The following is a 12,337-nucleotide window of genomic DNA, read 5'->3' as shown; positions in this document are numbered from 1 at the left end:
TAATTTTGAATCAAATTGAAAATTCTGTGACGTTTTTAATGAAAAATATTTAATATGAAGTGCGAAGTAAACATGGAATACCAGAAATACAAAATTATGCGAGGCACGAGGACACTGGAGAAAAAATATGTATGTTTATTTTACGATAAATTTCAATTAATTTTAAATACACAATAAAAGTTTACAAATTTTGATTTTGAATCTAAACAAAGACTACTTGGAAAAAAATTTAATGAATATTACTTTTTTATAAAATGCGAAATGGTAAATGAATATTTAAAAAAAAAATTTCAAGTAGATTTGTTTTTCCTTTTTACTCTCCTAAATGTATGCTCTCGAAAAGTCATTCATCTCTTTTTTAATGTAAGTCTTTTTACATAATTGCAACGGAAGAATAGAATAACATTCAATCAATTAAAATGGTTTTGCTAAAATAAATACTGGCTTCAGAATAGCATTGTTTATTTGCACTCAGTTTGTTTGGCTTATTATTCTGTACAGATGTCATATTTTCAACTGCTTTGCATCATAAAATTTCACTAGCCATTATTTTCCTTCAGTCATTCACTACCTTTAAATCGATTATATGCATTCAATACATTAAAACATTACACACATTTATTACAAACACAAGGTTATAAAACAAATAAATCAATTTAATTTAGCCTTTCTTTGGTTTACGAATTTATCAGAAAGTTTCTAATCCCCATCTTGTAGAATAAGACGTTACAAACTAAAATTTAATACAAAGTTGCCCATAAACATATTTTGATATTATTGATTGCCTTCGCTTGCTTTCTATGCTGAATTTTACTATTTTACGACACACGCATGCAGTAAATTTTGGCCTTTTGTTTCCTGTGCTTTTAAATATATAGCAAAAACTATGTACTCATTTGAAGAACGTGTTAATACTATAATACGATCTTTCCATAATGGAAAGATTCAAAGATGGCGGTAACTGCATTTATATGAGAATTCATCAAGCATTAGATAATAATGCTTGATGAACTTGTTGACTATTCAACTGTATTTGATAACAATCAGAGTCGAAAGAATCGCCTTTTCACTGCCATGATGCAAATTACCATAAAATGTATTTAAGAGCTCTATATTTAGGAGCCCACCATGTCTCAGTTGAGGACTAGAATGCAGTTACGGAATAGTTTCACATCTCTTAAAGACATAAAGTCGATTCTGCTACACTTATGTCCGTATAATTTTTAAATGCTACAGAAAGGAAAGTGATCAATTCTGCCTAAAAGATTAAGCACTCTGAATGAAAGGCTCATTTTAATTGACAGCAAGATTATTGATAATCAGAAACATCCAGTTCAGTGTGAGGCTCAATTTGAACTAGCTAAATATATTAATAAACTAACCTATTGACATATGGGGTGTGAAAAACAGATATTTACCCTTACAAGACCTCTAAATCCTCAAAGATTTATTAGTCACAAAATGTTCATTAGAGCCTGTACGCTTGAATTAAGTAATTGATCTGCATTATCCGAATCTTAAAGCTTGTGATAACTTTTCTTAGATACACATTCAAACAATACCAAAGAGCTCAAAATTCAACATCAAGGGGTGACAACATTTGCTATTGTGGTAAAACTTGTAGAGTCATTAGGTTACTTGGAAGCAGAAAAGATGAAAAATATGCAACCGCTTTCGCCGGGAATAGAACCACCACGGACCTCTGGCCCAGCGTACCGGCCCAGCGTGCTACCGTTACACCACGAAGGCACGCTAGGGAAGTGGGAGAAATACCTTATAAACTAATTTTGAAATGCTCTTGTGTCATGCGACTGTGATCGTTGGAAGTCATTTCGAAAATTTATTTTATTAAAAGACATGCATTTTCTTAAATGCACTTATTATTTGAATTAAATGCTTTAGTAAATGCTATGAAAATTTTTTTAAATAAAGTTTACTTTTTTTTTCTCCATTTATTTAATCTATGTATGTAATGAAACAGAAAAATATCAGGCTTAGATAGTCTGGAAGCGGTAGTTCTTATCTACTGTGAAAACGTTTGCTAAACATAAAGCAGAATTTTATTAGATCAGAATCAAAATTATTTTGTGACTATGTAGATTCGCAACAAATAATTGCAGTACTTAACGCGGCATAGTAACGACCATACAGAACATCACAAATCAATGAATTATTTCCCAACTGCTGTAGATTAGTCGAGTGCTCCAGGGAAATTAAAATCATACTGAAATTTTAGTTAGATTTCGATTATTCAGGCAAATGCTGCGGAACATCCAGACAACATAGATGTGCATTCCGTATTTTGCTGTTGTTTTTGGTAATAACACGGCAGGATAATCTTTTCAAACATTTTACAAGAACTCTGTTAAAAGACACTTCAATTTTCTTTTGCTTAATTACCGTATATTAATCTACCATAATTTAAAATCAGGGGTAAAAGTAGCTTCAAATATGTGTAGAAATGGAGTCAATTTCATTCGAAATATGGGCAAATTTTCATGGGGATATAATTTTAGTATAGTTATTTTAAACAAAACATACCGCAATAAATACTTTTTTTATCGATAGGTCTTCGTGTAAACTTTAAAATTATGATGACAGTGATGTTTTACAATGACAATACGTATCGTGTTTTTAACTATGGGCCATTTCGTTTTATACACTAAGAGGAGGCACGAGCGCCGCAAAGAGTGCTTGCGTCGTGACCCTGTACCCCTTGTGGATACAACTGTGCTCAGTTGTAGCTGCCTAGATAACATGTATGGTCTGTTGTGTTTTTAAAATGTTCAAGATTGTCGAATCGTCTGCGCAGTGCGAGATACGGTCAGTGATACTTTTTTGTCGGCAAGAAACCTGTCTGCTGCAGACATTGATTGGCATATTTGTAAAGTTTACAGAGCTACTGCCATTTGTGAAGACAAAGTGCTTAAGGGGGTCAGAGACTTCAGAGTTGGCCTCGACAACGTCCATGATGACCATTCCCGTGGTCCATCTGTGATCAGAGACGATATGGTGGCTTCAAGTTGAAGCGAAAATGCTTGAGGACAGACGCTTCAGCATAAGCACTCTTTCAAACGAATTTCATAAATGTTTCAGATAGCGTCAGTGCTGTACATGATTATTTTTGAAAAGTAAGAACTATGCTTCTGCTGGGTCCCTAAACTTAAGAAACTGTACTCCCGTTGGGTCCCTAAACTTCAAACATAAGACCACAGAAACAAAAGATTTGAGTGTTCGCTGAGTTTTTTGACACGTTACAACGAAGGTGACACCATGTTGAGTCGGATGGTAATGGGAGACGAGACATGGGTTTCACATGTCATGCTCGAAGTAACAGAGCATGGATTGGAGACACTCACACTCTCCTGTACGGGTGGAGGCAAAACAGATTCTGTTTTGGGATAGTCATGGCGTTCTTTTGCTTGACGTTTCAACGCGCACAATATGCGGTAGCCTGCGGCCAAACCCTGCGAAAGCTACGCGGAGCGATTCAAAACAGAGACACGACATGCTGACAGAGGGAATTTTGCTGTTCTATGACAATGCAAGGCCTTACACGACAGCTCAGACCCGAGCTTAATTGGAATCTTTTGGCTGGGAACTTTTGGGCCCTCTCTACAGCCCAGACCTTGCGCCTAACAATTTTCATCTTTTCCGCTATCTGAAACATTATCTCGGCGACAATCACTACAACGACTGCGAAGATGTGAAAACGGCCATATCCCTTCGTTATTGAAGCAGGCGGGTAAGTTTCTATGAAGAGGATATTCAAAATCTAAGGTAGGATAAGTGTTTAAAAAAACTTGGCGAATTTGATGCTCTCTCTACATTCCTGATAAAGGGAAAGAATTTAATATCTCGGATGCCAAAACAATTCTAGATTTGTTTGTTCGCTCAGGAAGCTCCTTTTGATATTGCCAGATATCGAGACACATTTCAGCTATGGTTATCTCTATTTTTTATAACTTTTATTTTATTTAGCTTTTATTAATTTTTTTATTTCTGTGCGCCAGATCTCAAGGTGCAAAACATTTTAATGAACTATAGAGTTATTCAGCGATGATGCTCGTTGTTACGACATTTTCCGCTATAAAGTGCGCGAACAGAGTGCAATGTATCAATTTTTTAATAGTTTAGTTTACTTATAGGTAATCAGTTTTACTAATAGGTAATTAATTACCACCTTCATGTAAAGAAAACAGTTTTATCGAAGTTTCATTTTCGAGAGTTTCAAAAGTATCAGTTTAACTTAAAATTATTCTCAGAAATTGCTTAACCTGACTACCTTCATCTATGATAACAGAAACATTATTATTCATTATCTTAACATTAAACTTAAAATAGTGTCATTTTTTAGGTAAGGTTTGATTTTGACAAGATGGAGGTGGATTATACAATCCTGAGCAAATTAAAGAGAATTTGTAAATTATTTCTATTTTTACGAAAAGTATTGAACCAAAGGTACTAGTTATGCCACTGGAAGAATTATTCAAATATGTAGAGTCGAATATATGAGCGTACATTTAAGTGTCGTACATTTACGTGATTGTGAAAGGGATATGTGCGCGAGGGGTTTCGAAGATTTGTGTGCTCGTACTTCTTCACGACATTCGCTGGGTTTCTTGCAAGATTTGGGTACGTTTTATAAGGTTTGTTTTTTTATTTTTATTTGGTTATAGCAGAGATCTTGAGGGCTATCTCCCTAAGGGGAAGGATGCCTTCGTGGTTGGAAAACTGGCTAGTGTACACGTTTGTCATGGGTAAAGCCAATAAAATCCAACTATGCAACCAGCCCATTCGTCGGAATCTGAACACGAGTCGAACTTCTACGCTTCAGTAGTTTTACCACTAAGATTCTGGCTAGTCTAAAAAAATTTTGAAATGAAATTCAAATTCTGGTTTATCGTGAGTACCGTACAAATCACAGTTTTAGGCTTTTCGGTAAAGAAATAATTTTTTCTACCTGATTAGAGAGGATAAAAATTTTCCCAGCACCATGAGATCAGTTTTGTCAATTTGCAAGTTATCCCTGCAAAATAATATCAACAGGAGTTTCGACACATTTATAGAATTTCTACTGAAACAATATCTTGCAACTCTAGCACCATGTTTGCAACAAATGATTTCTAATCATTCGTAGAACCTTTTATTTAAAGACGGAATTTTGTGAATAAGTGTAGCAAAATATTTTAATATCAGAAATTTTTCAACTAATTATTTTAAATAATTTGTCTTTCTTGCTGCTATGCATAGCACACATAAATATTTCAGTATTTCTTATCAGTATGTTGGCCATTAGTTTTACGTCATAGATTATCAGTGGCTTCAGTTTCTTGGATATGTATATGATGTGGCTGCGTATTGTCACAACCGGACATTTCCGAATGAACTTTCCTTAAAAAACAGGGTTTCTTAGCATTCAGACTGCGGAATACGTCACAAAATTTTCCAATAATAATAGAATTAAGGCATACTAAAATCAATACAAAATTTTCTCTAGGTCTTGTAAATGAATAAGCCCTTGGAAAAATAATTTAAAGTACAGCATTTCAAACAGAGGATCCATAGAAAGTGCGATGGTTCATATTAGAAATATTTTACATGCGAAATCTTTTGAACCGCAGCAATTTAAATATATATATGTACAGAACTTATTTCATGTCCTTTTTTCTATAAATAAATTTAAAAAAAAACTTTTCTGTAAAACCTTTATCTTCTTTTAGCTATACAGTGTCTATGTTTTCAAAATAGCATTCCAGAAACGAGGTTTTTTTTTTTTTTTCCAGTGTGGAAGAGGAAACTGCTGAAGAAACTTTTCCGTAACTAGTCGAAAATCTTTCCTTGAGAGCGGAAGAAAGTGTGACATAATGAAGCTCTAAGGTACCAAGAAACAGAATTTAAGTCAAACACTTAGAGGTGTTAAAATCACAAATGCACAAAACTTCAAGCTTCATATTACGTTATATATTAATATCGAAAAGCACTCTTTTTGAATAAATTGTGTGTTACAAAATATTCTTTTTAAGTATTTTTAATATGACCTGTAATTCATGGCACACGTTTGTTTGGGGGGATGAATTTTTGTTCTATTTTCGAATGACCTGCTTTGTTGAAATGCATATTAAGATAGTAGGGGAAAATGCATCACAAATTTTACACAAAATTGCTTAGTCTGTGAAATTTGATATCCTTTATGTAGAATAATTTATCTTGCTAAAATGTTTGTTTTCTGATCATAAATTAATAAGCTAAGTTTTGAACTGTTCAGCAAACTAGAAAATTCCGTGTTGTCTTATTTCGAAGTTTAAAACGCCGTACATTATAGTGTTTCTCCATTTACCAAGCTTTACTATATCGAAATCAGAAGTTTCAAATTTCATACTGTTCTCTGTTTTTTTATTTCATTTGTTGAAATTATTCGCCAGTAATCCGACGGAAGAAATCGCTGAATACTAGTAAATGACTTCAGGCATAAAATTTCTCACCAGCGCGTGCGTATTAAAGTTGCTGAAAACTCAGCCAAGGATTTCAACCTTGGTTCAAATTCGAGTAAACAATCTGGCTGCGTGGCGTTTTCGTGATTTTGCCCGTAAATAACGTGCTAAAAAGCCATTTTCTTTAGTAAGTTCTTCACAAAATCATTCCACCTTATCTTACGAAGATAGCCTTATGAGCTTTGCCATTATCAAACAAAACAAAACCACGTTCATAGGTTTGGTTGCATGAGCGTTTTCTGGATTTTTCCTTCATGTAACTTCATTCTGAGCCAATCGCTCTAAAAAGCCTTTCTTGAAAATAACATTTTCTTTGAAACAAATAGTTTTCATGTATTTTTACCACCTGTGGTCGAATAATAAGGTTAAGCGGTTGGATTTATATTAGTAACTTCATGCTTTGGTCTAATGATACATTGTTTTATCAAATACATGAATTTATATCTTTTAGTTCGCACAAAGCTTATCTGAATTACGTATTTTTAAGATGCTGGAATTTTATATCATATGTGTGTGAGATTCGAGAATTGAGAATTCTTATGTTACAATTGCAGACTTACTGAAACACTTCTTTTGAAGTTCAGCCTGCTAATATTTATTATGATACATTGTAGAAATCGCCAATAAGTCGATCTCACAGTGCTTTTTATTCCATTACAACCGACAAGAGATGATTTCGGCATGCAAAAGAAACTTAATCATGACTCATAGAAACAAATAACTGTGCCTACTTTAGTTACCATTGCTGATACTTCACCTTCCGCGCCCCATCGGTGAGTCTTGTCTGGTATTGCAGTGTTTTGGGAGAAATTTAAAAAGATTTGGGAGAAATTATTTGTATCTTTTGATCTATTCATCTAAAAAATTATCCTTATTCTTGATAAGTTTACAGATATTTTAACTAAACGTTTCTCGAAACGTTTGCTTACTTCTTTTGACAATAGTGATACGAAGCAGATAGCAGTTCTCTACAGCAAATATTTATTTAAAATTTGAAACTTTAAATCTTATTATTTTTTCTTTCAAAAGAATAAAAACCATGCTTTTCAAAAAAGCATAAGAATTGCGATTTTAAGAAACAGTTTGTTTGTCACAGATAATTACTTTTATTTCTGAAAGGTTATATTCATATGAATAACAAACATAAGTACCTAAGTACAAAGGAAAGTAATATTCAAATGCAATAGATTGGTTTATCGTGATGATTTCCAAAACAAATTTTCTAATCTTTTCTAATCTCTCAATGCTAATTTTTGTTTATTAAATTTAATTTGAAAATTGTGAAATAAGGAAATAATTTGCATGTGTAAATTCGGGAGGGCTAGCGAAGCGAGTTTTTGCTGTGTCATTCTATTTTTCAAAATACGGGAAACGCGTAGAATGTTCTCGAAGCTTTTTTGCATTGTTCTTATCTTGCTAAGGGATTGAAGTACGTAATATCCTTCAATAAAGGTAAAGAGTTAATGTTAGGTTACGCGAAAAGCTCAACAGGTATTTAAGAGGTCCAGTGTCGGCTACTAGTTTGACTGGCTGTGTTTGAGAAGGAATTGATTTTGACTGATATGGCGGAAAAGGGCTTTCGTCATGTTTAGGGGGTGCGAAATTCTGGATTTCTGGTATTCTGGTGGTTTTTGAGATCGCGCGAGGGATTTCTTACGTTCACCTCTACGCTTGTGGCTGTGACTTGAGTAACTTCAAAAATGCTGCCTGATCATTCTTATCATCGGAAGTTTGGAGACGTCACTTGTTAAGCGATTGCTATGCCGACAGACGTACGCAATTTTGGCGGAGCTGATATTTGACACCCTAGGTGTTGGACGCAGTGTCGAGATCAATTTTTCTTTTACTCGAATCCAGTGGAAATATGAATGAATTAAGTTTTGCGAGCTGTTCGATGCTCAATACAATATTTTATGTAGAGTTCGCGTGAAATTATTATCTTCTTGCGGCACGTGTAGTCTGACAATATGAGTCAAGAAAAGGATATATTTGCACCTAGCCATTAGTCCAGGGGCATCCTCTTGTGAAATGCGAAGAAACGCGTAGAAATATTTTCGGAGTGTCTGCAGATGATATTGGTGATTAGTTTTGCTGTAGTTATATCAGTATGAAAAATCCGAAGTGTTCCTCGAGCTCGTCCAATCAGCGCGCTTCCTGTAAATGCTTCAACATGGCGAATCCAGCGATTTTTCTTAACATTTTCCTGAACTAGAACGTCTCGACCCAGTGCGTCTTTCTTCAGTGCTACCCGTCGGGATTTCAGGTGGAGCTTGAATGCACATGGAATGATTTTCCCGTGCAGTAGAATAGTCGGCTGGGCTTTGTTCCAGACGTGCCGCAGGTCCAACTTTCTCCTTAGCACCGGGCGTAGTCGGCAAGCTTCGTTCCTTCGTTCTAAACCTGATTAACTGTTAAACGTTTCGTATGAATGAGCAGTTAAAATTTTCTTCGTTGACTCTTCCTGATGTCGGTATCTCTTAAATCAAATTAATTGTTAGTCTGGATTGATAATATTATTAAAATATAAGTAGATACTTAAGAAGTTTTATTTATTAGAATGAATTAATAATGCTTGATAATTGTAACGGACTTTTCTCTGCCAGGATAGAAAAATAGGTTTTGGGGTGTACTCCTAACTTATGTGAAGATATGGTTTTCTTAATATATATTTTTTCTTTTGTAACATAATAGTAAATCTAGAATCTAATGTTACATTGAATAAACATGTTAATCAGTTAAATGCTCTGCTTGTTATTTGTCTTTCTTAATAAGGTTGTTCACAGAGGCACGAGAACACAACGTATTGTCCCTTTATATTCGGTTTTAAATTTGAGTGTGGTGAAATTGATTTAAATAAGGAATATAGGTCTAAAGAGAAATAATAAAATATGCTTTTGATAATTTTCAAACCTTTGAGTTTATTTTCTTTTGTAAGTGAATGAAATGTTCAAACCTTTGAGTTTACTTTCTTTTGTAAATGAATGAAAGTATTGTTCTGGCAAAATCGCAGCATTACAATAACAGAATTAAATATCTATTCGCACGTTAAATATATAATGGAAGTTCTTGAATAACGGAACATTCCGGCTAATCTTTGGAATATGGTAACAGGTAATTTGGCGACATTTTGGTAGGCGATAAAGGTTACTACCTAGGACTTTGGAAATAATGTGAGAAGTACTCAGTTCCGATTACGCATTATTTTGTGTGAAGGAAATGAGAGATCATGAGATATGTCATGTGAAAGTAATGGACTCATTACAGTTCTTTAATCGGAAAAAGGGGGAAATCTGAAAAAATCTGGAAATTTTGTATTTAGCTTTATTCTGTGTTGTGTGAAACAGTGTTGGTTAATTTTTGGATCTCATGGCCCTATCTAAAGTGAATTCGAAATGGGTATTTAATGGGATTGAAAGGGGTAGTAATAAGTGTTTTTTTTAAGGTTGTGCGAGATAGAAGTAAAGATTGCTTATTAAGTTTTATTAAGTTTATTCTACCTGGTACAATAATAATATCTGATTCATAGAAGTCATATGTCTGTTTGGAGGATGAAGGTTTTCAACATCTTGCTGTGAACCATAAGTATGATTTTAAAGATCCTGAAATAGGCGCACATACGATTGCTTTTTATTTAGCGGAGGAAATAAAAGTTTATACGCCACGTAATCAAGATTCTGAAGATTAGTATTTTTAATTATTTGAGGATATTATTTTCATGCATTGTTCTAAATGTAAGGAGTAAATAAATTAATATGGTAATTATTGGAAAATTGTTATTAGCAATGATTTAGTTTAAAGTAATTATGATTATAAGCTAATTTTTATTAATTTAATGTATGTGCTTATTTATATTTTAAGTAGTGTTTTTTAATTTAATTATATTTTATTTAAATGAGAGTTATTTTGTGAATTATATGTTTGTAGCAATTTGGTATACGTTTCAGTGGAAGTAACCGTGGATGGAAATAATTTAAATATTTGACACTAAGTATTTGCAACCATTTTTAATGTTTGCGTTATAAATTCATTGGTGACGTTTATAATAGATAATTTAGAGGTAAAAGTTTTTGGATATTTTATTTATTTTATATATTTTATTTATTTTATTTATTCATATATGTGCAAATGTTCATCCTTGGAAAGGGTATATACTTTTTCGCGATCAGGTAATTTCATATATGTCCTCTTTACAGAATTTAAAGATTCATAAAATTTTCATGCATTTTCGTGAAATTTTTCTAATTTATGAGAAAAAAAGCAGTGTACATGGATATAGTGGAGAGTATGCGCAATGCCATTTTTGTGCTATTCTGGGATGTTTTTTTAAGTAAAAATAAGTCGACGTGTACATGGTTTAATTATATTTTAATTAAATGATAGTTATTTTGTGAATTATATGTTTGTAGCAATTTGGTATATGTTTCAGTGGAAGTAAACGTGCGTGGAAATAATTTAAATATTTGACACTAAGTATTTGTAACCATTTTTAATGTTTGCGTTATAAATTCGTTGGTGACGTTTATAATAGATAATTTAGGTAAAAGTTTTTGGATATTTTATTTATATTATACGTGGAAATGTTCATCCTTGGAAAGGGACGCCATACTTTTTGTCGCCATACTTTTTCGCGATGAGGTAATTTCATATATGTGCTTTTTTACCGAGTTTAAAGATTCACCAAATTTTCCTGCATTTTCATACAAATTTTTGTAATTTATGAGAAAATAGCAGTGTAGATGGATAAAGTCAAGAGTGTGCGCAATGCCATTTTTGTGCAATTATGGGATGTTTTTTTAAGTAAAAATAAGTCGACGTGTACATAGTTACTGTGTATGTGCGATTCTGAAAAACGCGGCAAGGACTTTGCGATTCTGCACTTTTTCCCAATTTTGCAGTTAATTTGTCATGATTAAGCAGGTTTGTTCCATAAAATTTCTAGCATAAGTGTAATTCGGCTAGCAGATTGTTGGAAAAAGTGTTGAGTAAATAAAAAGAAAAGGAACATGTCTTTACTTCGTGAAGACAAAATGGCGGCTAAAAAAAAAATATAGGGTTGCTGTAGCAGAGTTTGTCGCCAAATTTTCAGCACAAAATCGCCAAGTTACCATAATCCAAAGATTAACCAACATTCCTTCCACATTTGAATGCAAAAGCTAATCGAAATGTTTTCGAAATAGTTGCTTTACTAAACCTTTTCCTAAACCATCTAAATAAACATCTCTTTATGGAACAAGGCATATATCTGGAATCGAGTTTTGCAGTTTGATTTACTGATAGGAGTTTTATTGTGCAATAAAATTGGCTCTATTTTTCAAAGAATGTTTTCAGAGGGAATTGTAATGCTAATATACAAATTAGTGTACTCACTGTACTCATGAAACTTAGTATCAGATACAATCATTTTCACAAAAGCATATCAAACGGAAAAACTTTAGACATGAGATTTGAAGATAAATTTAATATATAATTAAAAAGTAATGTCTAATAAAATAATTCTTGCTGTGTTTACGTAAATTCCGCAGAGGGTTTTATATTTTTAATTGCTTTTCTCTCTGTCTGGTATTTTTCGAATGTTCATGGAAGTAATTAAAATTTGGGACATTGAACATGTCATGGATAATGAATGAGATACAAACAAAAATCAATTTGTTCCGCTGGAAGTTTCCAGAAGGAAATTAATCTAAAAACGAAACTATAACAAAAATAACTCTTGTTTAAGTTGCCTCTTAATGTTGATTGATAACTGCTTAGAAAGCTATAAATTAATATTCTTCCCTTTATGACTGTCGATGCTTAGACTTCAAAACTACAGTTCAAAGATTAACGCTTGGTGCAAAGTTGTG

General features: G+C 33.1%; 1 long non-coding RNA gene across 1 annotated transcript in view; it reads left to right on the top strand.

Moving 5' to 3' along the window:
* Positions 1–9,228, top strand: part of LOC146998035 (uncharacterized) — a 33,766-nt gene extending 24,538 nt beyond the window's left edge. Inside the window, exon 3 of the long non-coding RNA XR_015039993.1 lies at positions 5,787–9,228. This is a non-coding gene — a long non-coding RNA (uncharacterized LOC146998035). The remainder of the gene's footprint in view (positions 1–5,786) is intronic.
* Positions 9,229–12,337: the final 3,109 nt, after the last annotated feature.

This window comes from Stegodyphus dumicola, chromosome 3 (assembly GCF_044657685.1).
Source record: "Stegodyphus dumicola isolate Sdum_Otavi_A_Nest chromosome 3, ASM4465768v1".
NCBI classification, from domain to species: domain Eukaryota; kingdom Metazoa; phylum Arthropoda; class Arachnida; order Araneae; family Eresidae; genus Stegodyphus; species Stegodyphus dumicola.
Note: the sequence above shows the minus strand (reverse complement) of the source record. Positions and strands in the feature narration are given on the sequence as shown.